Below are 13553 nucleotides of genomic sequence, written 5' to 3'. Positions count from 1 at the left end.
GTCCATGAGCACAGCTAGTGGTCTCCCCTGTGCCCTATTTCTTTGGAATTGTCCTGAGTCTTCACAACTGCCTGTTGCCCCACATTGAAAACCCAGGTCTCCTGCCACGTCCTTTCCCTGCCTGGCTGTTGATGCGTTAGCCTGTGACTGACCTTAGAGAGCCTTGGTGACTAAGTGACCAGCGAAGCCTGCTTCAACTGACTTATCTTCCACCTCCAAGCACCATCAGTCCTTGGGTGCTAGTTCATGTCCGGGCTGCTCTGCTTCCCATCCTGCTCCCTGCTAGTCACCTAGGAAAGCAATGGAGGACGGCCCAGAGCATTGGGACCCTGCACCTGCGTGGGAAGCTCCTGGGTTAGGGAGCTGGGGCTGTTGAGCCAATTGGGGAGTGAACCAGCAGATGGAGGATCTTTCTCTTTCTTCTGTGTAAATAAGCCTTTCTAATCAAATAAATCTTAGGAAAAAAAAATCTTGACCTAGCAAAAAGATACATCCCTAAGCTTATAGCAAGTATTTTGTGATGTGTTGCTTCCTCAGAAAGTATTTACCAGCCTTTCCTGTAATCATTGTTCTCTTGTTGATTCCATAACTGCCAAAGGAAGTTCCTACATTTTCCACATTAGTGAATAGGCCAGAGTGACCCATGGTGTTGCACAACCTGAAAGTGATTTATTGTTGTTTTAGCAGAATATTTTATGGCTTGGGGCTAGAGACGTACTTTTCTGCTTATTTTTGTTTGGTCAATTGTTAAAGCTAATCTTTATTTTCTTTGTATTGGCAGTGGGTTACGGTGGAGATAAGCCCATAACCAATCATGTAAAAAAAAAAAATAGAGCAGTATGTAAGAGTTTTAAGATTTTATCCTTGAGGGGATTTTGAGAAATAACAAAAATAAAGAGCAGCAGTGAGTGTGGCATGAGCATCTCTTACCTTCAAGGTAACAAGTGCACTTCTCATTCTCCCAACGTGTTTACCCATCCGTGGCTCCTCTACCGTTCCCGTTACAAAGACCAGGAAACTGTTGCTCAGCAGTGTCGGGAGGTTTCTCCACCTGGCGTTTATAAAGGCAAGCCATGTCTTTTTAGGAACGTGTTTGTAAAGGCACCCGAAGATCATAATCAGTAGTGTCTGCCCTTGTGAAAACATGTCTGCTGCTTAAAGATTGATTTATTTATTTGAAAGGGAGAATTACAGAGAAAAAGACATCTGCTGGTTCACTTCCCCAGTGGCCAGGAATTTGGAGCTCCATTGGGGTCTTCTGCTAGAATGGCAGGGGTCCAAGCACTTTGGCCGTCTTCTGGTGTTGGGAGTTGAATTAGAAGTGGAGCAGCTGGGACTGGAGCCAGTGCTCATGAGACAGCAGTGTTGTAAGTGGTGACTTAACTTACTCTACCACATACCGGCTCCGAGAGTCTTTAAACTATGTAAGTTGCCACAAGATGACTGTGTCACACAGGCTGCATAGCCAGCAGTAGCATTTATGTGGCGGCAGATGCTTGTCAGAAGACACCCTGCCTTCTCTCATTCGATTGCACCTGGCCACAGAGCGCCCACGGTCCTCTCTGTTATCCCATCATGTCAGGGAGCAGCCTCACTCCGCATTAAATAAGATGGCTCCCTGCTGCCTGCAGCCCGCTCTTGTCTTACCCCTTTAGCCTGAAGATAGCTGACCTTTGCTTTGCTCAAGTTACTCATGAAGCCCCGTTGTCCCTGTGAATCTGACCTAGTTGGAAAAGAACAAGAAAGTTCCCTTTGCTCCACAGCATTGGCTTCACATTAATTGTTTCACATGCAACAGTGGCTCTGCTCTTTCCCGTGTGTAGCGTGGATAGTTGCATGTTCCATGCCTCAGGGACGGGGAAGGGCCCTACCTAGTGTGGTTATTCTCATCATTTGGTTCTTACACTGCCAGCATTTGTTTCTAACATGTCACCAGTTGTACTATCATGTGAGCCTGTTTTATTAGCTGTCACCCCTCTTCTAAGTACTGTTTGGGAATGTCATCTTACATGGTTCCCTATTCTGTTCCAGTGGTTTTTGCATCCAGGCACTTGGCCACAGTCCTGTCTCAAAACTTAGAATGAATAAGGCCTCCCTGAGGATGACTTTTTGTTTCGTTTTCTTGTTCCAGCAAATTCCTGTAGTGTGATGTCCCTTGCTGACATTAAAGAGAAAGACACCTTGTCCTCCTGGCCTAGCAGTATCCCTAAGGAGTCTCATTGGATGCTGAATGCAAATCCAACACAGGTTGTGTATTCACTGAAAATAGTCCTAGCCTTCCGCCTACTCACATACCTCTTCAGTAACTCACACTTCCTTTGGCTGGGAGTTGAGTGAAAGGCTGGGTTTGGTTTTTTGTTTTGTTTCTGTCTTTCCTATCTTGACCCTTTCTGGGACTCACCACTGGGGAGGAACTTTAGAAGAGACTCCGATCTGTCTGCCCCAAGACTGGATCTTCTCCTAGGATGTAGGGTTTCCAAAGCTGGGAATCCGGGCACCACAGGGGAAATGGTCCTCTTCTGGAGTTGGAAGCCATTTTCCCAGCTTTTCCTGCGTTCCAAAAACATGAGAAAGGAAACCGTGCCTTTGGATTTATGACAGGATCCTGACAGGGTCACGAGGGCTAGGGATTAACTTTATATGGGGACATACATTTAGCAAGTTGCCCGAGCCTTTACATTTATACAAGTAATCAAGAATTTTTCTGGTGGTGATTTTGAAACTTCCTCTGTTTTGGTGGCAGTTGTATTTCAGTTTTGGGGTCTAGGGTACTTAAGATGGAAAGATAGTGTGAGAATGTGTTAAATACAGGTTGAACTCCCATACCTGAAATAATTTGGAATCACAAGTATTTTAGATTTCAGATTTTGGAATGTTTACACATACATAATAAGGTATATTGCTGATGGCACGTAGGTTTAGGCACAAAAAAAAATTTTTGTGTTTTATAGGCACCAGATCTACATAGCCTTAAGGTAATCCTATCATTTTTAGTGTGTCTGCTTTTCAGTTGAACCTGTCATTTCTGGTCTGGTGGGAAATTTTCTGCCTTTAGTGTTTTGGTGTTCAGAAAGTTTCAAATGTGGGTGCATTTTGGATTTCTATCTTGGGTTAGGAATGCTCAATCTCTAATATGTAATTTTTTAGATATTTACTTTTATTACAAGAAACAACTATTATAGAGAGAAGGAGACACACATGGAGAGAGACGTGGATCTTTTATCCAGTGGTTCACTTCCCAAATGGCTGCAATGGCTGGGGTCAGGCTGATCTGAAACCAGGAGCTAGGAGCATCCTCTGGGTCTCCAGTGTGGGTTCAGGAGCCCAAGATCTTAGGCCAGCCTCTGCTGCTTTCTCAGGCTGTAAACAGGAAGCTGGATCAGAAGTGGAACAGCTGGAACTAGACTACCATGCCAACCCCATAATGTAATCATTTTTAAATAATGCTAATCTATAGTATTTTTGGGAGTGCAAAATCAGTTAACAAGCATAGCATACCTGGCAGATAGAAAGTGCTCAACACACATACTGTTTTTGCTCTTCTGTGGCTAAAGAAGACAACATGCCTTAAGAAACAGTGTTCCCTAGTCAGAGGCCAGAGAAGATGGGTGCATGGGCACTGTGGCAGGGACTCCCGGCTCAGGAAGGAAGCTCCCCTCCCGTGTTGTTTGGGAGCAGGCAGTTCTGTCACTCATGCGTTCTGCTGCTTGGTAGGGTCATGATTTTGGACAAATCTAAAGCAAAAAACTTACTGAAAATGTTTAGGCCGAGTTATTGCTTTGCATCAAGAGCACTTCTTTTATGTCTTATAAATCTAAAGTTTAAATTTATTGTCTCTGTAAAATTAAACATAACACCTATAAAAAAGTGTTTGGATTAACCTGTAAGATTCATCTAAGTGATGTGAAGTGGCCAGATCAATGACTGTTTCAGTCATTCCGAAGTGCACTGGTCAGATTGTTAGTGTGTTGGTTTGAAAACTATTGAGCAAAATTCTAGGCGTACTGGATTTGGCTTTGGAAGTCAAGGTCATGCACATTTGTTTTGTACGTGAATAGAAATAAAGCATCATGTCATGTATGGGAAGTGCTTTCCTGCAGTTATGTAAGTTTCCCTTTTGTCTCTCACGACTTTGCTATGGAGTAATGATTTTAGACAGCCTGCCCACTCCTGCTGTTTCGAAGCTGCCGCCCTGCGGTCTGAGCCATCTCCACCTTGCTCACACAGAACGCACCGTGCCCGTGGCTGCACCAGGCTCCGCCTTAGCACCTGGGCGGCTGTGGATTTGGTGGTTACGCAGGAGGGGCCTTGTTGAATAGATTTCATGCAATGCGGGAACAAATTTATTGACAACTGAGCAGGTCACCCAGAATACTTAGAAGGCACTTTTCTCTGGATTCCGCTAGTGCCTGTCTTAGAAGGGTTTTGTTGCTGGGCTGGCGGTTAACACTGCAGGGAGTGGTGGCATCCTGTCAGCCTAGTCGTGCTGTGGCAAAAAATCAAGCTAGTCTGGTCTCTTGCTAGCTTTGTGCCTCAGTTTGTATGTGTTTAATAAAACATAGAGCCTGAGGTCAGAGACCCTGAAGACCTTTGCAGCTTTGGGAGCCTACTTTTCTGTCCCATAATTCCTGACATTCTTTGAAATATGATACGGCTTCTTGCATGTTGATCTGAATTAATCAGGATTTAATGTCCAAAGAGCCGGGAAATTCTTCGGAGTCATGGGCAAAATCATACGCCGGTGTACTGAACAGTGTAACTCGGCCCACTCTTGGAATTGTTCTGCTTTATCAAGCGTCAAGGCGCTCACCCCCGGTGCTGAAGTCCCTGCAGGGGTGTTGGAGTGGCTGCCAGGCCTGGCATCTTTGCACACATGCCTTTACTGTGACATTGTATGAAAGGGGGTGACCGTCTCTTTACTGAAATCCTCCCAACACCTCCTGGCATGTGGCTGAGCTGAACAAACGAGGAAGAATGAGGACAGAATATTCTGGAGAGAGTAGAGATCTAGTTATGGTGCAGTGCCACTTTGAGGGAAAGCCAGCTGACCCCTCTCTGCCCGAGGACACTCCCTCTTATTGCAGTCAAATGCAAGTAGAGGATGAAATTAGACTTCTCTCAGAATGGCACGGGAGAATTAAGGTGATAAGGAAATGAAGCCGTTTTCATGATACAATTTCCTCTGAGAAACCTTAAATCTTTTTTTTTTTTTCCTGGAAGGAAGCGTAACATTTTATTGCACTCAATTAAATGGTATCCAGAATCATTGCACCCTAATTTTTGAATCCCATAGTCACAGAGCGTTGAACACTTGTGACCCTGAGTGGTGAGGGCTCAATGGGCTGTTTCCTTCGCAGTGGATATACGTGGGTGGCGAGGTAGTGCAAGGGCCAAGTCGGATTTGAAGTGAAGATCTCTGCTGGCAGCAGTAGCTGGGTCGCTCGAGCACAGTTCATGGTAATTGTTACTTGGTTCAGTCTCATTGCCAGCCAGCTGTATTTGATTTACTTCCTTAGTTTTGATAGCCACAACATTTATTATCTGTTCAAACACTGGCAGATTAAATACCGTAAGAGGATTACTTCATTTAACAAAGCAGTCGTAGATGAACTGTCCGCGTCTGTACTTTGTTTTTGTTTTAAGCAAGAAAAGAGGGCCCACCGCTGGGCAGGGGTGTACAAGGCATCCACCTGCACAGCAGGACTCCGGGGAGAACTTTCCCCAGGCTCTTGAAGTGGTTTTAATTTCTCCTCACCCCGTTGCGAAGTGTACACAGCCAGGTTAGCCTGAGTTAGTTTCCCTCTTGGGCAAGGTCACCGAGGGGAACACGCCTCCCCGCCCATTCCAAACGAACTTTGGGATGTTGCTGGAGAGACACTGAACTATTTTCAAAGCATACAAATCACTTGCTTTTTTGTCACAAATACAGAAATAACATGAGCACCCAGAGATGATTTTGCTGCGAGACAGCAGGGAGTCATGGGGGTGCTTGCTCTTTGCTGGATGCCAGATCATCGCAGGACCTTGTGAAAATCTGGCTGGCCGTGCACTGCTGGGGACCGACCCCCCCAACAGGCTTGGGCAGCTCCCAGGCCTGCAGTTCAGGGGCACTGCTCCCGGGCCCCTGTTACTTCACCTCCACTGTGTTAGCGATGGTTTGCACACAGTGGGCTTTGTTGAATGATATACTTGGGGACATGGATACATGGTGGTCTTCAGTACAGTCCCTGGAAAATGCAACGTATGAAAAAAAAAAGTGCCTGCCATCTTGGAGTTGCTTTGTACCAAAATAAAATTTTCACTAGCTTGGTGATGACACGTCTGAGCAGAATCGAGTTTGAGGCACTAGGAAGGGTGAGAGTGTTGGAGACGAGCCTCTTTGAGAGCTGTGTAAATTCTGCTCAAGGGAAAGAACAAACATCAGGCATGTCGAAGCTTTGCTGAAAGAATGGTGAAGTCCTGATTGCTCCAGACAAGATCTCAGAGTCTGTGCCCCATAGAAGCGAGCATTGTACAAAATGACAGCGTCTTTTAGGAAAGGCTGGGGTGATGTGGCTGAGAGCCACAATGGTAGACTAGCCCCAACTCCCCTCCCCTCCCCTCCCCAAATTATCCTAGCCAGCCTTAATTGAAGAGGTTCAACAGCAGCAGACACAATAGCCAATGCTGCCAGTTTGGTTTACTCTGTGTTTTTAAAATTTGGTTTATATTTGATCATTTAATTTAAACGTTTGTTACATAGGTGAGGAGATTACAGACCAATGCAGGTGACTGGGTGGGATGGGAAGGGATGAGGGGAAGGTGGGTGAGAGACTGTGCCATCCCTCCTGTGGCTGGCACGGGAGGGCAGAGAGAGGAGACGGGAGGTGTTGCAGTACCCCTTGCTGCCAGATGACATCAGTACCAGGGGACAGAGAGGGTCCTCTGATTTCATCCCAGGGACTCTGGTCGGGGGAGGATGTCCTGAGTCACTCGACTAGTCTCGATTGTTCAGAGATGGCGCTGACTGTGTTGTGCTGGGCGTGAAGTACAAGTTCCCATGCTTGCTTGCTGGCTGTGCTGTTTCCGTCTGTCCATGGCCTTAGATGACTGGTAGAGAATCTGGCCTGTAGCATTGATCAACTGGCTGTTCTTTCCATCTTTGGGTGAGACACTCAAGGTCCTCAGTTGAATCAGAGGTTGGCCGTCTTATCTGTATGTGCAGGCCAGTATGTTGTGTCTCCTTGCTAAGGAGTCAGCGGCGGAGGCGCCTCAGATCTGCAACATGTACTCCCAGGCCAGATCCGATGTCAGCGGTGTTCCCTGAGGGTGGGCGTCGGGTGGAGTGGACCAATCAGCCTGACTCTTACTGAGTTGGTCCCGAGACCCAGTCCTCGCATGCGCCCCTGGGTGCTGCCGCCATGTTGGATCAAACCGCAGGAACTCCAACCAGGCCCGCAACCCGAGTTTGCAGTTTTGACTGAAACGTTAAAGTGCAGCAAATGCTCTGCCTGATGGGTGCCGGAACTGTCTAGCCCATCAGCTGCAGTTGAGAGCAGTGCATTCGGTGGAAATTTCCAACAATCTAGTCAACAATCTAGTGTGTTTGAAGAATTGTTGCAAGGAGATGAAATAGAATTTACAAGACAACGTACAGCCCAAGTCATTTGGCTGCCAAGGGGGTGAACTGGCCAGCTAGAGCTGACCAATAAAGAGCAAAGGTCATAGCAATTTTTTTTGTTTGTTTTTTTAATTATGAGGTTAAGCAAATCATTAGCAGGCAAGTTTCTAGTTTCTTCAGAGAGCCCTTCTATGCTATAGCAATGTGTGCATTGCGCATGGCCTAGTAGCCAGTAGATTGGGGGTGCTGGGGTTCAGTTCCTGGCTCCAGTCCCAGCTCTGGCTTCCTGGGAGGCAGTAGGTGACTGTTTGACGTAGTGGTCGGGTCCCTTCCACCTGTGTGAGAGCCCCGGGCTCAGTGATGAGCTCCTCACTTCAGCCCTGGTACAGCTTTGGCAACATTTGGGGATGTTCAAAGTGGATGGGAATAGAATGAACCAGCAGATGGGAGCAAGCACTCTTTAAAACTGATAAAAACAGAACCAAACCATTCATCCCGATTTTGTGAGTTTAGATAGGAGCTCACTAAAGCCTGACCTTGTAATCCCGAGTTGGCTCTTTGCAACTCCTTGCTTCCTAACAAGGAAAGCAACTTCACCTATTTTTCTTTTGTTAAATATGTGAAAAAGACTGCATTGGCACGGTTAAATTCACAAGATGCCCAGTTTTTTTAAAAGAACAGACTAAATGGCACTAATAATTACATAAGATTTCTTCATCTTGGTGAAATTGATGTTGTAAAGTAATGCTTATACTTTTTAGTTCTTGTCTTTCAATTCCATTTTTCCACAGACTGAAATTCTGCAACTTCTTTGAGTTGTGCTATTTACCCATCTTGTAAGTTACAAGTTTTTATGTTTATTAGAACTTCATGCAGAGCATCAAAGAGGACTGTCCATTTGGATATAATTCACACGAATAGTTCTCTGCTTAATCTTTCCTTTGCTTTCATCTTTGAAAGTGTTTTTCTTGTTTTTCCAGGCTCATACTTTCGCTATGAGTCACCAAACATGAAATCTGAGATTTTGTTTTTGTTTATTATTTATTAATGGGCTCTTAGACAATTGCCAATGAATTATTAAGCAATACAAAGAGTGAAACAAATGTTGAGTTTGTCAAGTGACACAGTTCTGGTTTAGAGTGGTAGATGGAATTCGGAAGACACTAGGTAAATACCTAACAATTGTTTGTATTGGCATTTGGAACTAAATGTTAAGTTTACCGAAGCTGAAATGCAGACTGTCTCTACAGTTTTTAAACTTTCTTTATTTCTTAACTGATCCAGAACAATCACCAAAAATATAAAAATACCAAATTTAAGGCAGAGTAGGATAGTGCTAATGTATGGTTTTAATTGTTACTTGTATGTCCTTAATATTTTTGTTGTAAAATGAGAGTTAGGAAATGAGAGAATTTCTGATATAACACATATCCTTTGCTGTTTAAATTTTTGTGTTGAGTTCAGTGTAGTCTTTGCAGTGAAAATTCCTTGAAAGTGCAATTTAAAAGTTTACGCATATTTTTTTCTCTTTTGTGGGACCTTTGGGTCACCCTAGTTGTGCAGCAACAAAAGAGCAAAGCCTTTATGTTAAACACAAAAAATTGAATACATGTTGTGTTTTGAGTCATTCCACTTTAAGGCGTGTTTTCTCACTTTGCCAGGTGGAATTGAGAAGTACAAAATACACAGAGCATTTTACCTTAAACTACAGAATTTCAGCCTCTTTTGGAAACAAGCATGGAATTAGGATAGGACTCGTGTTTAGCTTTTTGCCCTTGTAGGGTTGTCAGCATGCTGTGAGGCAGACAGCTGGACGGGCTGGCAGTCAAGCATCGGGCCATTTTTGTAGCAGGAAGCCCTTCCATCAGGCCGGAATGGGTGCTGTGCACATGGCTTTAGGTCTGTAGGCCTGCCTTGTGTCTCATGGACTCATCTAGGGGCAGCCACTGCTTGTGACTTGATGCGTGACCTCTTTGGAGCTCATTGAGATCTCCTTGATGACTTGTTGGGATAACCCCTTTAAGTCTTAAGAATTGAAAATAAGGAATCGCAAGTCCACACTCTCTCAAGGGCCTTGGAATTCAATTCCTCCCCATTGAAGGGGAACCCTTTCTCTGGTATCCAGATTCAAGGATTTGTTCCCATGATAGACTGAGAATAAATCAGGTTTTACATAAGGAAGTTGACTGTCTAGATGGTATTTTGGGTTAACAGTTAAGGAAATTAATTGTCTAGCTGAAAGGCTGCATTGATCTGTATTCCTTGTTAAGTAGACTTTGAAGATATTTGTGAAAAGTGAGTCTAAAACACGTCTTTACCGATGGTCAATTTATTGAGATGAATGAATGAATGAAGGTGTTTCTGCTAAAAATTGTGCTGATTTATTTATTTGAAAGGCAGAGTGCCTGGCAGACAAAGACACACTGCTGTGCACTGGCTCACTCACTAAAGGTCAGTAGCAGTAAGGTCTGGGCCAGGCTAGTGCCAGGAGCCAGGATCCCACACGGGTGGCATGGACTTCAGCCATCTTCTCTGCCTTCCAGGGCACATTGACAGGAAGCTGGATTGGAAGCAGAGCAGTCAGGATTTGGACTGGCTCTGTAATCATAGGATGCAGACTATGAAAGTGGTGGCTTAAACTGTTGTGCCACATCACAATACTGCCCCCCTAAATACATAATTTATTTGTTTGCTTTATTCATTTAGGCATTTCCATATCAGATGCGGGTGTCTCAAGCAGTTGTCCAATCTCTGTGTCAAATACCTGTCCTGGAATTAATTGTCTATAGATATATCTTAAATGAAGTGTACTGGGGTGTATATACAGGATGTAAATCTTGCTCTTGTGGTGTTTTGAATTTTATGAATAGAATGTAGTTTTTTTCCCCTAAGCTATAAACTTGTTATATAACCGGTTTTCAATAGATTGTAGATATTTTATTTAGCATTTCTGTTAGCTGCCCAGTGCTTTATTTTATGTGTGCACCCTGGTATGCTTATTGATGAATTTAGATATTTGCGGTTTCTACCTTTTATTTTCTACCCTTGCTCTTTTTTGCTTTTTTGTTGTAACCGCAACAAAATGTTGTGAGAACATTGTAATGACTGCCTGTGAATATCTCCTTCTGCACTAATTGGCTATTTCATAAAATGTAATTGTTTAGTGAGAAATCAGTGTGTGCAAGCATATGCTAAAAATGCAGAGCTTTAGCAAATGAGAAGTAAAAATCTTCATTCTCGCTTTCATTTCCTACATAGAGATGACCGCATATTAAGCACTTTCCTGTTTATCTGTGTGGAGACTTTTGCTCTGCATACATTAGAAAGGAGATACTGGACATTTCATTGGAGGGACAACCTGGGGTTGTGGCTGTGCGGCAGATGGAAAGGACTCGTTGGAGCAAACGGCCACTGATGAGTGCCTTGCAAGGGAGGGATAAACATTGCTCGTTGCAGTGTGTTTTTCTCTGTGGCACAGGGCCAGCCCTAATGTGGAAGGACAGCCACAAAGGATGGAGGAGTTGGCATTGGGAAGTGAGCAAGCTTAGCCTGTTGCAGGCAGTGAATGAGATAGCTCCCCAAAGTGGGACGAGCTTCTCGTAAGGAGTTGAGAATTTGCTGACCAGCGCATGGACATGAGCTTAATGGAACCGTTTGCGATTGCCTGTGGAGGAGCATAGCTAGGAGGGGAACAGGTAAGAGCTTCATGGTGAGGAGTTGAAACCAGATAGGATTTTTTTCCTAAATGAAGAAGAGGTAGGGTAAATGGGAAGGTGTTTCTGTCAGAAACAAAATACAGAAAGAGGCACAGGGTATCATAGCATATGGGGTACGGCTTAGCCTCACAAATCTGGAATCTTCTCTGAGGTTAGTTTTATCCAAGAATTCAAGACAAAAACCAAATTGCAAGGAAGCTAAGAGGAAATTGGAGACCAGCATTCTGAAGCAGAGCAGGGCTGTCTTTGAGTCAACGTGGAAACACTCACACACACACACACACACACACACACACACACACACACACACACACACACGGAGTGTTCAGTAGATTCCAAGACAATGGATAGTTCTTTTCAAAAATTTCTCACACCAAATAAGCTGACCTTTTAGATTCCATTTTCCATGAACTTGAAATGTCCGCAGAGGGAAAAATTTCTTGCCCACAAGGAGAATTTGCACGGAGAATTTTTAAAATTGTGTTCTGATCTTTTAGTCTCCCACTTCATTTTTATTCCAAAGTCAGAGATGCACGCATATATGAAGAGGGTGAGAGAAAGGTGGAGATTGGGCGAGGTCAGCTGTTCGCTGGTACACTCCCTGGATGTGTGCGGCAGCTAGGGATGGGCCGGGCACAAGAAAGGAGCTTGGAACTCAGTTCAGGTCTCCCACACAAGTGGCAAGGACCCAACTCCTTGAGCCATCATCTGTGGCCTCCCATGGTGTGCATTAATTGGAAGCTGGATTGGAGTTGGAGTAGCTGGACTCAAACCAGGTACTGTGATATGGGATGCCCATGTCCCAAGTGGTGACCTAATGGCTGGGCCCCAAGTCTACCCTCCTGTCATTCAGTCTTCAGTTGTGATCTTTATTAATTTATTTGAAAGGCTTGAGAGAGAGAGGAGTGGGGGGAGAGTCAGAGAAAGATCTTAATCCCCAAATTCACTCCTAAGCTGAAACTGGCAGCAGAGAACTCAGTCTGTGTTTGCCACGTGGGTGAACTGAACTGGAGTGTCCGAGCCTCCCAGAGTGTGCAATAACAGGAAGCTGAGTTTGTGCGGGGAGAACCCCTGACCCAGATGCAGGGCATTCTGCTATAGCACTCAGACATCCCAGCTGGTGACTTCAGCACTAGATGAAATGCCCTTTGCAATGTTTTTCCTTAAAAATATAATAAAGCCTAGGGCTGGCCCTGGGATCCCATTTGGGCACCAGTTCTAGTCCAGGCTGCTGTACTTCCCATCCAGTTCCCTGCTTATGGCCTGGGAAGGCAGTGGAGGATGGCCCAAAGCCTTAGTACCCAGCACCTGTGTTGGAAACCTGGGGCCATTTGGGAAGTAAACCAGCAGATGAAAGATCCCTCTTTCTCTCCTTTCTGTAAATATGCATTTCATTTAAACACAACAACAACAACAAAGAAGAAATATAAATGTATAGTGAAGCTCTCTGCTCAGATTGACTTGGTATTAATCCCACATGGGCGGAGCGGTTGTTTCGATGATGTTCACACTGTTCTCAGATTTTGATGGCCAAGGATGAGCTCTGTGAGGGGTGGCTTCGTCTCCCCAAGTGCAGGTGTCTGTCTGCTGCCCTCACGTGCCGTGCCGCTCTCCATGGACATGTGCACTCTGCAGGAAAACAACCGTTGTAGCCCCAGGTCTCAGGGGGGTTCGAAGCTTGTGTCTCACCCAGAAAGTTCACACGTTGAGCTCTGTTTTGCTTCCTGTCATGGGTTACCGCTGTGACAATCTGCCTGACTCCTGTTGGCCCTGTCACATTCCTTCTCACTTCTGCCCGGGACAGGAGCCCTACCCTTGAGCCTTGCCTTGCAATGCCATCTTGGCTGCCAGCCTCATTGGTTGTGATGTCACTCTGTCCTGGGGGTGTACACAATGGGGCCGTAGGATCATGTAGGTGTGGGTTCATGGGCAACCTTGCCTCTTGTTAGTCTCACAGGTGACCTGATCTCTCAGCATGGTTATCTAGTTTCTGTAGTATGAATTTTGTCTGTATGTCTTTTTAGCACAAGAACATGAAGAATTAACAAATGTCCCGGGGTTTGAGGTGTGTGGCGAATTCTTGTGGTGAGACCCTGGGGTTCCTGTGTGAGATCTTGGCCATGGTCATGTGGAAAAAGACTCCAGTTTCCAATTTGGATCCTAGCTGAATGTGCTGGGGCCAGGACCTTAGATGGTGGGTTGTTGCTTCTGGCCTGTGTCCTGGAATGCTAGGGCAC

General features: G+C 45.1%; 1 protein-coding gene across 5 annotated transcripts in view; it reads left to right on the top strand.

Moving 5' to 3' along the window:
- The window catches only part of GNAQ (G protein subunit alpha q), a 220151-nt gene that overhangs the window by 65750 nt on the left and 140848 nt on the right, over positions 1 to 13553 (top strand). The gene's annotated exons all lie outside the window — the stretch shown is intronic.

This window comes from Ochotona curzoniae, unplaced genomic scaffold (genome assembly GCF_017591425.1).
Source record: "Ochotona curzoniae isolate NIBS_2020 unplaced genomic scaffold, NIBS_Ocur_1.0 contig_50, whole genome shotgun sequence".
Taxonomy (NCBI): Eukaryota; Metazoa; Chordata; class Mammalia; order Lagomorpha; family Ochotonidae; genus Ochotona; species Ochotona curzoniae.
Note: the sequence above shows the minus strand (reverse complement) of the source record. Positions and strands in the feature narration are given on the sequence as shown.